We start from the raw sequence: 14,933 nt of genomic DNA, 5'->3' as shown, positions 1-14,933 counted from the left end.
TGATGTGTATAAAATTGATGACTAATAAGAACCTGCTGTATAAAAAAATAAAGAAAATAAAATTAAAAAATTAAAAAAAAACCCCTAATACTAAACTTTCTTTGGGTTATTTGTATGGAAATATATTAATATAAATGTCTCAGACATTACATGAAATTCCTAAAAATCTTATATGTTGTGGTATAATGTTATAAGTCATAATTCTAGTTATTATTTTAAAATGTATATCTCAGAAATAACTAAATTTCCTTGTCAATTGCATTATTATGAACTTTCATCAAATCTTTAACCGTGGTCATTTTTAAGTCTTTTGTCATTTACAGACAGTTCTGGGTGTACTCTGATGCTTTTGCAAAAATGTTCCTATAAAAGGGTTTCATCTTCAAGGAATTCATGGAAAAGACTCTGACAAGTACAGGTTTCTGGTAACTGACTATACTGCTGAACTGAATGAATAAGCATTTTCAGAACTCTAATGGAAAACTGATGAATTCATAAACGTGCTAACAAAAGATCAAGATAAAAAAAATTAATTACATGGGACTGAGTGAACTGATGAGGATGATTATAATTTTTGTAACTTTGTTTGAATAAAAAAAAAAATCCTAGTCTAAAGCCAAAAAAAATGAATAAAAATAGCTGATTATTGAAATACAGAATGCATGCTTTTTATTTACAAAGATTTAAAGGACACTTATTTGGACTCTGCCATCAGCTATTTTATTATATATGTCACCATGATTTTCTCTCTGGTATAGGAATTGATTGATTACAAATATTACAGTCTTCCCTAGGCTTGTGAATACGAATGCATTCCTTTTCTTTTTAATTAAAATTTGACAGCACAAGTCCTATAAATTTAATTAATTAATTAATTGGGAAATACACAATAGCAGAAAATTCTATTGAAAATATTTTCTTTAACTTTTATTTCACACTTCTTTGACATTTTACAACTGAAACCAGAGAGTTGTAAAATCTATGGGTAGCATTTAGGAGTAGATCAACTTATTTAGCAAGATACATTTAAACTTTAACCCTGAGGTCAACACTGATGGACATTATTACATGACTTCTAGCTTTGCTAAGCAAAAAATAAATTTACTTGACAAAAATTGCTACCAAACTTCCCTGTCAGCAATATTTACATTACTGGAGAAAGCAAAGCAAATTACTGGAGAAAGCAAAGCAAATTAATTGTTTTTACCCTATGGCATAGTTATGTTACAGTCAGCATTTTCTAATTGTATTATTTTGTTAGTAACATAATTTTGCAGTTTTATTTAATGGTCATTCTGAAGAATACTTTCTGAGGACAGTACAGAAGACTTCTTTGTTTTCAAAGAACTTCCGATTAAAATTTGATAATACAGACAGCATTAGCATACCTGGCAAGCATCCTTCCTATATCATTACTCAACAATCTTTAAGAGTAAAGTCTGATGTATTATGAACATTTAAAATGAGATACATGTATATGTTTGAAACATACATAGTTATTAACACGATAGTAAAATAATAGCATAATAATATCAACATTAACAGTTATATTACATTGATTCTTAATAATTAATCGTTCATTGATATTACTAGTATGTTTCAATTATAGTAATTATATATTACTATATAATTGCACGATATAATAATGTTATATTTGTATAACCATAACTATCTATAAGTATAATAATTAATAATTATATATAATATGTTGTAAAATATAAACAATATATTAATAGTTATATAAATATAATATTTTATATTTATTAATAAACAAGTTTATTTATTTATAACCAATATTTACAATTATTATGTATATGTTTAAAATATTGAATACTCATTTCCACATTGATAGGCATTTAGGCTGTTTCCAAAATTTGTGTTTACAAATAGTGCTGTGATATATTTGTATGTATATAGTAAAACTATAGAACCATGAATGACATTCCAAAGAATCATCCTCTCAGGGAGAGTGGAAGGGGATGAGAAAACTCATCGTTTCCCTTACTTCAGTCAGTAAAATGTATACACTTTATAAAATCACATATATCAAATGTGAAAAAATTTCAACATTAACAATTTTATGTGGCAGGTATATAGTACTCATTCTTTTAAATATATTTGAATTTAAGCAAAAGAGATAAAAACATATAAAGATTCCTGCACAAAATATGTGTTTCAAATTTAAGACTAGTTTAGAACTAGTTTCCCCAACCATATTTATTTATACACATTTTAATTATACTTCTTTCACTTACATCCAAGTATCCTGACTATTATTAAAACTATAACCAGGAACTGGGAATAGCACATGACTGTCTTTAAAACAGTGTGTTAGAGAAATCTACATGTGGTGTGGAAGTCATTATGGATGCCTTCATCTTAGCCAGGAAGTTGATAAGTAATGAAGCATCTGCTTTAAGCGTATCTTGGGATGCAGACCATTTGCCTCCTGCGATAAGAGCTTTAGGAGACTTGGTTGAATATTACAGGATAATGGAGTGTTGTAGTCACCACTGTGGTCATCACAAATATCCCTCGGTTCTACTTTAAAGCAGAGGAAGCAAAGAGCAGAGCCTAGCAATCAGTAAAAATATTATATGGTGTGTGTGTGTGTGTGTTTGCGTGTACTGCCACAAATCATCAAATGGCTCAAAATAAAATAATTATTTTCTGCTGGACTGCAAAAGTGAATTATTTTTCATCAAGCCAAACTTAGTGAGCTTGGCCAGGGTGGGGAGGAGTAAGTGGGAAATAAGCTGAGCCTCTTTTGCTGTGCGTTCATTCCCCACACCACAAATACAAAAGTAGCCCACAAACTGTCCTTTAAAGATCCATTCCTAGAGGGGTAGCACAGCCACAAAAGATTACCCCAGTCTCATTCACCCTGACTGCATTTTTTCAATTGCGGTGTTTAAGAAGAAATTGTTAATCTGAAGATTGGGATGAACAGAGTGGTGAATATGTTGCTAGGAACTCAAAGCCATTAGAACGATGTACAATTCAAGGACTACGTCCTGACAGGACTTTACACCCTAGCTACCAGTGCACAGACTTGAGATATTGTAAACGTATAAACTGTTGACTTATTTTTTAGTTAGTTTTGCCCCATGTAGCCTGGCAAAGTGGCCCCTGAATTCACATTGATATGGAGTGTTCTAGGATAGTGGTGAACCCCAGGATAGAATTGATTTTCCGCGATTATCTTATATGTGTTCAAAGAAGACAATGCACATCTTCCTGCCGGTTGGAACCCCAAATTGCTATTGACCAGTCAAACAAAAAGTACCCATCCCATGTCAGAAAGACCTTATTATCTTGTCCAATAGTATATGCTATATGCTATATGCTATATTTCCCCTTGATTCTTTTTACTAATGGAAGATTTTGTATTGATTTTCTAGTTATTTTACTGGTTATTTCAAAGCTTAAAGACTCATCTCGTTCATACAGATAGGTGGATAGAGCGGGATGGGGGGAGATTACATGTCTACATGACCACATTGTACCCTTTGGCTGTACAGAAGCCATACAAAACCTTTTTGTACATAGCACACTTACATAGCACACTTACATAGCACACTTACATAGCACACTTACATAGCACACTTAGAGATTCCTTTTTAAACACGTATATGATAAAAGGGAAGGATTTCCATCTATGCTGGCAACACTTATTAGAAAATATACACAGAATTTAAACATGAGATTCATTTTAAAAGTATTTTTATGAAACACTAACCTTAGCAGAAATTTTGTCACCGGGCGGACGTGCGTTGTAACAAAATAGCTTCAACCGAGGAGGTCAACGGAAGGCCAGGACCAGCGATCTCGGTTCCAGTAAGCAAAGAATTGCAAAGTACCACTTTAAGCTTAAACGCAGAGTTTAACATAGGTACAGTGTCAGAGAGGGAGAGAGAGAGAGAGAGAGAGAGAGAGAGAGATTGGGCTGTTGCTGAGAGCGGGCTGTTTCAGCGAAGTGAAACCAACATTCCTGTACAGGCTTAAGGGCGCTTTTAAGGAGCATTTTGCAAGGAGGCGGGGGTGAGTGACAGGGGATCATTATCTGATTGACAGTCCCGAGCTATGTAACAAGTTTACTGCTGCATGCTCCCATCCTTGAATCACTAAGAAATGCCCAATGGGAGGAGGGGGCGCGCGGGGTAGGGGGCAAAACCACAGGTAGATTTTATTATAATTATGGTATAATGAGTTTGGGTTAACTATAGGTTATACGCCTGTCTGGTCTGGGCATGCGCAGCCCGGGGAAGTCCCCTCGTGTTACCGTGTCCCTCTTTATCACGATAAGCTGCCCACCACACGACCATAGTTTGGCCTGTTCTGGGTGCGGTCAAGGAAGAGTACCCAAAGGCTGGGTGTGTAACTCGATTTCTTCTTGTTTTTCTCACCACTGTCACCTCCTTGCTGCTAATGTTTGACTAACTACCTAACAATCTAAGTCTTTTTTATGGATCATATTTAGTGTCATGAAAGTCATTTGCAAGGGAAGTTATTATTATTCACAGCAAATTGATCAGTGTCACAGACATTTTTTTGAGTGTCAGAATCAGTATTTGACCTCAGGCAGGAGAAATCCTAACAGGAAGACAAATCCCCAAACTGAGGGTCACCAGACATCTTTAAGGCAGTGATGCGTAGCAGTTTTTAAGAATGTGATTTTAGAGTCTGGGCACATGGCTCGAAATCCCAGGGAAACCACTTACTAACTGCTAGCCTTTGGGCATAACATCTCTATAAATTCACATGCCAACATCTCCTCATCTGCAATTCCAAAATCCAAAGGCTATGACAACTAAAAGATTTTGTAAGTTTTGTGCAGTCCTACTTGGTGGTAAAATTTAATCTAATTACCATGAAGACACTTAGGATCTCTATTAACTCCACTTACTGGGCATATCCAAATACTTTACTATAGGTATTTTAATATTTTTATTATGTTTGATTAGACATACTGCTGTAGATAATTCGAGTTACGGCAAAAATACAGTAGAGGATCACATTGCTTGTCTGAAATATTTTAGAAACAAAAGCATATCTGGCTCAAGACTTTGGAATAAAAGATCGAACACCTCTTATCCCAGTTGTACAACTGGGGTAAAATAGTGTCTATCTCATAGAATTTTCATGGCAATGAAAATAATGTAGAATAGTTACTGAGCTCAATGTCTGCCTCTTATAATCATTCAGTCCATAGTCCATTTATATCCATATAAATGATAGTTAGCTATCATTTATATGCCCCCAAGGTAAAAGCCACCACTGACTTGTGAAGAAACTGGTGTGAGACAGCCTAAGTAACTCGAAATCTCTAGCTGTCCCAGACTATTGCTCTCCTACTTCTTTAGCACATAACTGGCCTGTGTCTATAAAGAAAATCATCTACAGTGGGAAAATGAGGCTGAGTTGAGATAGTATTTTCCTCAGCATCAAGCTCCATGAAACAGGGAGGCAATATTGTCAGAATTCTATTGCAAGGAAAGTATAAGCCAATCATTTTATACTTGGGTAACAGGTTTTTGGGGGAGAACAACAGACAGGATTCTCAAAATAGATGAAGATTCCAGAATCATAAGACCTGTGGTCCATTTTTTTCTTGCCGGGGTGTGGGGGGGTGGGAAGGGTGCCAAAATATAAATCATAAACCACAAATCCTAAAATGTAAAACTCAAATCACAAGTGTCAGGACAGGAGAATCTATTTGATGGTGGGAAATTGGAACAAATACAAGATAAATCAAAATAAGTAACGCAAAGTTGTTGACTCTGAGATCATAAAAAATCAAGCTCTGAGCACTGAATCTGTGTGATGTAGGCAGCCTGTAAGAGGCCCTCTGCTGGTCCCGGCCTCATGGTGTTCATTCCCTCGTGTAATTTCCTTCCCTTGAGTGTGGGCTGGATTTAGTAACTTCCTTCTAAGGAATAGAATATGACAGAAAGCAGTTCTAAGATTAGACTGTAAAAAGACAGTGGCTTTCATCTTGGCTTCTCTCCCTTGCTTGCTCCAGAATAAGCCAGCTGCCATGACATGAAGCTGCACTAAGGAGATTCCCACATGGAAGGGAGCTAAGCCCGTGAGAAGCTGAGGGCCTCAGTCCAACAACCTGAGGAACCGAATCCTGCTAACACTTCTCTCATTCAAGCTCTGAGATGAGACTTGACTGAGCTCGACCAGTCAAGCTTGGTCAGATGAGACTGACCAAGAGCTTGCCTGCAACCTCAGGAGAGATAATAAACTAGAGGCAAGATCACACAGCTAAGCAACACTTGGAGTTCTGGCCCACAGAAGCTAAAGGCATACAAATGTTTGCTGTTTTAAGTCACTAAGTTTTGGAATATTTTTTTATACAGCAATAAGAGTAATAAACAATTTAACTACAGAGATAATTCTAAATACCTCCCATTACAGAACAGAATATAATTTTTATAAACATATATAAAGTTAAAATGGGTGGTGTAGGTGGAGATAATAACAAGAAATAACAATGAGTGAAGTGCACGTAGAAGGAAATATATGTTCTAATATTTTTTGTGGATGTTATACTGGAGTAAAAATCCTATCGAGATTTCATAAGTCATGAAACACAAATACAGGCACATAATCTAAGTCACTAGAGTGCACAAAACAGAACAAAATCATATAATGTATGATAAAGCACAAAGAATTCATAATAAAACATGGATATCATTAAGAATGATAATAAAGAGAAGAGGAAGCAGGAGAAATAGCTAACATATGTTGAGCAATTGTTATATTTCTGTCCCTCTTCTTAGTCCTTTATATCCATCAATCATTTAATACTTACAACAGTCCTAGAAGATGCATGCTATTACGGTCTTCATCTTATAGATGAGAAAACAATTAAAAATTCACTATATTATAAAACCCATGTGACATAGTTAAATCTGTGCTCAGAAAAAAAAAATATCCTCAAATATTTGTTATTAGTCAAAGGTAAAATTAATATATGTCTTCAAATTAATGTCAAAAATAACAGAAAGAAAAGCATAAGAATGGAAGGAAATAAAATATTCATCACTCCATGCTAAAAAAAAAAAAAAAAAGAGTCAGTATCATGTTTAATTAGAATCCTTCCCAACTTAGGACCTTTGCAATCACTCTTTTCTCGGCCTGGAATCCTCTCCCCAGGAACCTGGGTCTTCATGGCATCTGAGTCACATACTGTCATATGCTCTTTGCCTCTTAATAGCTCACATGTCACCTCCTTATAGAACCTTCTTTGAACACCAAAACTAAAAAGCTTTTCATGCAGTCTTTCTCTCTGTAATTTTCTAGTAACTCAGCTACATTGAAATAGGGTAATCATATCCATCGTATATTGGCCATTATTTCTCGTAAGTTGATGGTTGTCCTAATTTTGTGGTCCATGCATGCTGTCAATTAGTCCTTTTATTTATATCACTTCATTAGTTTTCTCTAATGATGCTATACTCCCTCTCCATCTAATTTCTCAGAAGTCACCACATACAATATTCTTGAAAAGAATCATAATGAATTATTTAGGTCTAGCAATTATAACTCTGAGTAGGATAATAATTCTATCCCCCAAAATAATTTTATTACATTTTAAAATTTAATTGTAAACAAACACAAAATGTACACTAAATGTTGAACTTGGTTAAAGAAGAGTCAGCTTATTCATTATCACTACTACTGATTATAGTAAGAATTGAATTGATGTATAAAAATAGACACTTCACCTGTCATTTCCTTGTTGATGATAAAAATCCTCTTGTCAGAAAGTCTGAGCCATAAATACATCAAGTTCAGCACATACTTATTTAAGGAAAAGTTTAGCAGATAATTATTTAAGCAGTAGGAGAATAGGCAGTTCACAAATACAAGCACATTTCAGACAAACGTAGTAAAAAATGAGACTATTTAGATTTTTTCTGCAAAAATTGTTGTTTGTTAAATATAATTCTTGTGAAAAAAAATCTTTCAGTGGTAAAAGAATTATCCACGTGGGAAGTATCATGACTATTTGGGTTATACATGGGAGTATTTTGAGTAAAGTTCAGGGAATGGTGAGAAAATTGCTATATTCCATATTTTGAGTTTCTCTTTTTTTTTCTCCCATCCCTCAGATATACCCAGAGTTGGTAATATGGCAAGGCTCACTTTGTTAAGTAGAGAAGCGCAGACAGATAAGATCTACAGAAGTAACAAAAAAGGAACTGGTAATAACAACTAATAGCAACACTTCTAGAAATTCTGTGGTGCCCCTAGAGGAAAGCTGACCCTTAGACTAGAAAATAAACCATACACATATTGAAGCTACAAAAGAAAAGGCACCAAATAATTCTGGTAAATAAATAAATTTGTACATTTTTTAAAATGGTATTTCTTTCAATCCTTGTTTATATAACTGAAACCCCAAGGCTTCAGAGCTACATAAAATACCTATTATTTTTTCTGTTTAACTTTTCAGTTAAAGAAAATCATTTATAGTTAAAACTTTCTGTAACCCAAAGGATTTTCTTAATAAATGAACAAATGAAAGGTTTTATTTTTTAATTTTTAGCAAATAAAAGACTTTCTCATTCTTTATACTTACTGTTAAAATGATTTTACCATCAAAAATTTGAAACAATTTAATTCCCTGTGGCTATTGCCATGTGCCACTGTTGTATTTTTTGATTTATGTTTGTAGAGAAATGAAACTGACCATCCATCCCTTTATTTATTCTTCCCTTCATATATTTCAAGAATAAAATTAAAAGAAAAACATCTCTGGAAAAAAGTAATTACCAAAGAGGAGTTTTTCTGTGAAATTTCTTTCATACAACTGAAAGAAAAATAATCAAAGGAAGTCTGCAAGTATGCTATCATCACTGAAAATTAGAGTGCCCATATTGAACTGCAACTTTGTGCTACAAAACAATTTGAATCCAAATTGATAAAAGAGTAAATGAATTGACACATATCTCTCTGGTCATGATAAATTCTGTGAAAGTGCATAAATGATGAGAATTATGAAAGAAAATCATTAATAATCTCCAATGTGAGGAATAGGTATTTAGTGACCAAGGAAACGTTATCAAATTCCCTGCAGGAAGCTCTTTTCCTCCAACCCATGGTAATAAATACCTCAGATGCCAGAAAATGAAACACAGAAGTTTGAAAATCTATGCTTCACAGGGAAGTCCATTTGGTAAGAAAGTAAAATAAAGTAAAAAAAAAAAAAAAAAAAGACAAATTTTAAAGAGGATACAATCAGGATAAATTACTGAAGTCTAAAGTCCAAAACTTTTATTTTGTAGATGGGGTAACAGATCCAGTGAGATTAAATGACTTGGCCAACATTGTGGGTAGCAAATTCAATAAAACCAAATTCCTGCATCCCAGTTCATGCTGTTTCCACTAATTCAGACTGACTTCTCTATTTCAGGGATAATAAAATTAGGTAGAGTCCTGAAAAGATTTCTTTAGGGAATATCCATGAATATGCTTTGTAGTTTCTCAAACACAGTGTTAGATTATTTCTGAGTAAGTCATATGTAAAAGAGAGTTTACATGTAAAGAAGCAAAAATTGACCTTAGAATAGTTATAAAATGGAATATATGTTTTGCTCTACTATGGGAAATGTTCTATGTATTTTTAAATAAATAAAAAGAGAAGTCAGTTATGATTCCAATAATGCTTAAGAGAAAAATTTCACAACACATTGAGCTTTCATATTAAGAAGGAAAGATGTAGAAAGAAAACATAGGAATAATGAAGGATAAAGCACACAAAATATTATAAATATAAAGGATTTCACATGCAAGAGTTAAATGATATATTAAAAATAATTATGTTGAAATCAACCCCTCTAAAATTCCAAGTAGAAACCATACATTTGAAGCTAAGTGTGCACTTGTGAAATGTATAATATAAGCATAATATAATCCAAAAAACAGGGTATCCAATCATGCTATGAAATAAATATATGATATTTTAATTTTTACAAATTGTATTGGATATAGACCAAGAAGAATTTCATTTATTTTTTTCTACTTAAAATATTCTCTTCATTCAGTCATTCCACACCAATTTATTGATTGTTGCATGCAATACTGGATGTTCTTGGGCGTCAGAAGTGAACCAATCAAGATAAAACAAGCAACCATACAAAAAACTGCTTTCAAGGATCTCAAGATCTAATATAGGAAGAAGACAATTATCAAGATACTTAAGCTAAAAATATAGTATGGTAGGTCAAGATGAATATTGAGGAGAAACTTCAACAGGGAATAAGGAGAGAGATTCTCAGTGGAGGGTGTGAATTTAAGCAGGAGATCTAAAAGAACTCACTGGAAGAGTGACACTCCAGGAAAGGGGGTAACGAAGTCCATGAATCACTAGGACAAAATATTGGACAAAGGAAAGAAAGAGTACAATGTAAGAAGATGTTAGAGAATTTGTTTTATTCAAGGAACAGCCAAGAGACTAGTATATCTGAAGAGGTTAACAAGCAGGAAAAATGTATGAGAGGAAAAAAGATCCTTAGGTCCTAGATCATCACCAGGACTTTGATTTTAACTCTGAGTAAGCCATTGCAAGATTTTGTGTAGAGCAGCGGCTGTCAAAATTTAGGTGCATCAGAAGCATTGGAGGGATTGCAAATATGCAGATTGATGAGTTCTGCCTCCAGAAATTCTGATTCAGTAGGTCTGGGTTGTAACCCCAGAATTTCTTGCTGGACTAAGGACCACATTTTGAAAATTACTGGGGTAGAGGACTGACATGAAATGTTTTAATTCAAGTAATCTGATTTATTTTTGGAGATGGACTGAAATGGGACAAGGGTATAAGCAGTGGAGGCAGGTTTTTCTCTCTGGAGGTTGTGGTTGAATTCATTTTCAGTTTCACATGGCATAGTTTGTATTAGATTGTGTGTGTGTGTGTGTTTATGATGATCTTCAAAAAACCACAGTGACCATTTATGGGGGAATGCCAATCATTGCAGGAGCCAAGTGTGCACCTTTGACGCAGGACCCGAGCACACAGGTTTGTGCTGAGGTCCTTGTCCTGTGCCCCAGGCTGCAGTCTTGGGCCTGAGCATCTGAGCCATCTACTCCAAGTCATCAATTTGTCACTGGTTAAGGTGACATTCTTTAGATGTCTAAATTGTAAAGGAATGATTGCTTGCTTGCTTGCTTGGGTCTGTGGCTACTTTCTGGAAGAGAAGGTCATTGAACTTAACGTTAAATGGGCGATATGTGATTGATCTTCAAGTTGGGGATCCTTCTTGGCAGCTACCTCCAGAGCTAAGAGGAAGGAAATTAAACAAAACTTCAGTGCCTGCCATCAGCATACCAGGCCAGTGAAACCTAAAGCTAGTTTCTGAGGTCTGGAGAATGTCCACTTCTCACTGGGTCTTGAGTTCTAGAGAGGCAGTCCCTGATGAAAGGGGCATTTCTTTATGCACTACTTTTGTTCAAAGCTCAGTGGAATTTGTGACAGCCCTGGCAGACCTCCAAGAGGAGTTTAGCTGCCTCATCTCTCTGAACTACTTGAAGACCCATGGCTATCCACTGTGGTCACAACTCAGTCACTCCTGCACAAAAATGTCCTAGAAGGATCTAGATTATACCTTTCCATGAAATTCCAAGAATTTCAGGAGCAAATCCCAGCTTAGTAATTTGACTGAAATCATTAAGGTACTCTCCAGATCTGAGGAAAAAAGAAGAGGCAGGAAAAGAATGCTACGTTTGAGAAGTAGAACAAGCTTTTGGTTTTTTTTCTGTGAGAAGGACTCAGAGACTTTATGTACACAGTGCAATTTCTCTGATAAGTACCAGAAGCACTACATATATCCCATTAAGAATGCTAACTCCCATCATGGAAAAATTCTAGAATGTAGCATTGAGCCCTTGAAGAATAATGTAGAAGGAGTTGAAAAGTGATTAACTTTGCAAGCTAACAAATCAGTGGCACTGAGAAAAAGATAAAATGTAAGATAGAAGAAATAATTTGTTAATTTGAAAAAGTTACAGTTTGTACTGAACAAGGAAGAGGCTATTCTTAGGCAAATACAAAATGAAGAGATGGATATTATAACAAAACTAAATGAAAACCTTATAAAAATTTTCAATCATGTCTGCACATTAAAACATCTACAGAGCAAGGTAGAGGGTGAGTGTGTGCAGTCTGAACTGCAATTGCTGACAAATAAGTATTCACCACAGAAATAAAAGCCTAAAATACCTCCAACACTTTTCATCTTGATTAAAGAAATATGGATTCAGTCTTCTTCCACAGTATACCGGCTTGGACAAAATTATCAAGCCATTTCCAGTGGATGTGATTCTAGATCTTCAAACAGCATATCCTCAGTTTATTATCTTCGAGGATAGAAAATTATGCAATATGGAAAGACCAAACAAAATCATTGTTATAACCCAAGGAGTTTTTCTTCTGCTCTCTTGTCCTGAATTTTAATAGATTTAATCATGGCAGACATTACTTGGAGGTAATAGTAGAAAACAAGCCTAAACGGGTGTAATTAGCCATTAGTTCTAGGTGGATTCTGGGCAGTTGGGAGAGTTGAGAGTAGATATGTTGCATTGGATCCTAACAGAATCTAGCTTCTGCCAATAGTAAAACCTGGTAAGACTTGCATTTTTCTGGACTATGAGGTGGGTGAAGTTTCCTTTTATAATAAGAATGACAGGTCTCCTCTCTATATTTTAATGGTTATTTTACAGAAGCCCTTTGGCCATATTTCTATACTGGAACAGATTCTGAAACTTTAAGAATCTCTTAGTAACAGATTATGAAAGATAAAGTACCTGGGAAACAACTATTTCATTTTCTTTCAGTTTCTGCATATAACTTAGCCAGTAAATTTAATCTCAGGAATTTGGATTCTTTTAAGTTTTATGATGAGAAAACCAGAATATATTTTTCTTCTTTATTTTCAACAATATAAAAACATGGTAGTAATACCAATTTCATAGATATTATGTATACAGTTGTCAAGTGCTTTGAAATTCTAATATAAAATATTTGAGAATTATATTACTTAATACACCTGTGATGATTAATTTCACATGTCAGCTTGGCTAGGCTATGATATGCAAATATTTGGTTAAACCCCAGTCTAAGTGTCACTACAAAGGTATTTTGTAGATGAGTTTAACATTTAAATCAATAGACTCTGAGTAAAGCACATTATCCTTCATAATATGGGTGGGCCTCATCTAATCAGTTGAAGGCCTTGCAAGAAAAAAGACTGAGATTCCCCAAGAAAGACACAGTTCAGCCAGCATTCTGCTTTCAGACTGGAACTGTAGCATCAACCCTTCTCTGGGTCTCCAGCCTGTCAGCCTACCCTGCAGATTTTGGACTTGCCAGCCTTTATAATCATGATCCAGTTCCTTAAATAAATCTCTCTCTCTATATAAATGCACATTCTATTGATCCTGTTCCTCTGGAGAATCCTGACTAATACAACATCCATCTATCTATATCTAACTATCTATCTATCTACCTATCTATCTAATTTAAAAAAACTGTAGTGGGCCACTGTAGTATTTTTTTTTTTTTTTTCACACACACACACTGTCCACTGTAGTATTACTTGTTCCAAACCTCTTTCCTAGAAATTTCACCTTCAGGAAGGATTGAAGACAGAGAAACACCACTCCCCAACGTACTGCATTGAAATTCTTATGGCATAATAGAACAAATAAGTGACTGTTAAATGAGGAGCCTCTTAGAAAAAAAAAAAAAAAAAAAAGACTCAGATAACCATGAATTTTGGTGAATCAATGCCATACAGCATTTTTAAACCTAAAATTAGAATGCTTGCTAAAAAAACTCTGGAACCCTATGCTTCGGAATGTAGGTACCCCTGGGCATTCTCAGAAGTGATGATAGTCTAATCCTTCTCTAAACTCCTTCCAATGATTCCAATGAGGGTTACATTCCACCCTGACCGCCCTATGTTTATTTTTCCACTAACTAACTTTAAACAGCATTGGATTGGAAAACATATTGAAGGTTGTGGCAATATTTCAAAGAAGAATATTAGTCATACCATATAAAAGCATCTTTTTAAAAATTTTAAATTCATGCCCTTTGGAGCAATATTTCATGGATAGATAAAATGATGAAAATAAAATCCAGATTTCCTGCTAAATATAAGTAACTTAAAGCACATACCCCAGCTTTGGCTAATGGTTTTAGCAATTTGGGGGATTGCTAAAGGAAGCAATGATTAAGGAAGAGTTATGAAATGTAATTTTAATAAGTTAAGCCCATAATATGAAATAAGAAGTCAACTGATGTTTACTTAAGAGAGTCATGATTCCAACAAAACACCAAGTGTGGTGAACAAGAGATTGTTAATGTTATTCTTTATGGAAAATGCTAGGTACAGGGATCTGCAGAAATCAGTCAACTAAGGCAAAATAAGATAAAACTGGATATTCTTCCCCAATATCTTACTCATTTTATAAAAGGGGGGAATCAATAAATTGTCTGTTGTTTGTTGCTTCTTATTTTCTAGTATAAAGGCCATTGCAAAAATGCTATTTATCTCCCAATATAGTAAATATGAAAGTTGTAAGCAATCTATCTTTAAATGCCTATTGCATACGTGGTATTTGGGGTATAAAATATAATCATTAAGACAAGAGTTTGCAGAACCATTAAAACAAAAACCAAAACAAGTGTGTATAAACTCACACAACAGTGGCCATATCTCAGCCCTCTGGTTGTAATACTTGAACATTCCCTTAGATTGTCTTGCATTTTGTGTTGTATGATCTGAATGGGATAGGTAGAGGTATGTCTAAAAATGATCTGTGGCTACCAGAGTGTGTGTACATGTTAGTTGCTGTGTTGGTTACCTGGTGACAGGTTTGCAAGCAAACAATGGCATTATCTGTCCAGCACAACTCTTTCA

At 34.6% G+C, this 14,933-nt stretch overlaps 1 long non-coding RNA gene and 1 pseudogene across 3 annotated transcripts in view; one reads left to right on the top strand and one right to left on the bottom strand.

Moving 5' to 3' along the window:
• The window catches only part of LOC309615494, a 150,922-nt gene extending 145,718 nt beyond the window's left edge, over positions 1 to 5,204 (bottom strand). For both annotated transcript variants that reach the window (XR_014236875.1, XR_014236876.1), the window contains exon 1: positions 3,740 to 5,204. This is a non-coding gene — a long non-coding RNA (uncharacterized lncRNA). The remainder of the gene's footprint in view (positions 1 to 3,739) is intronic.
• A 6,432-nt stretch (positions 5,205 to 11,636) lies between these two features.
• On the top strand, positions 11,637 to 13,553 carry LOC309615810 (tripartite motif-containing protein 60-like; annotated as a pseudogene). Its single transcript has 2 exons — positions 11,637 to 12,449; positions 12,623 to 13,553. The product of its transcript is annotated as a tripartite motif-containing protein 60-like (transcript).
• The last annotated feature ends 1,380 nt before the right edge of the window (positions 13,554 to 14,933 follow it).

Source organism: Balaenoptera borealis (genome assembly GCF_965194805.1).
Source record: "Balaenoptera borealis genome assembly, chromosome: 18".
Taxonomy (NCBI): Eukaryota; Metazoa; Chordata; class Mammalia; order Artiodactyla; family Balaenopteridae; genus Balaenoptera; species Balaenoptera borealis.
The sequence above is the reverse complement of the archived record's forward strand: the minus strand, read 5'-3'. Positions and strand labels throughout refer to the sequence as shown.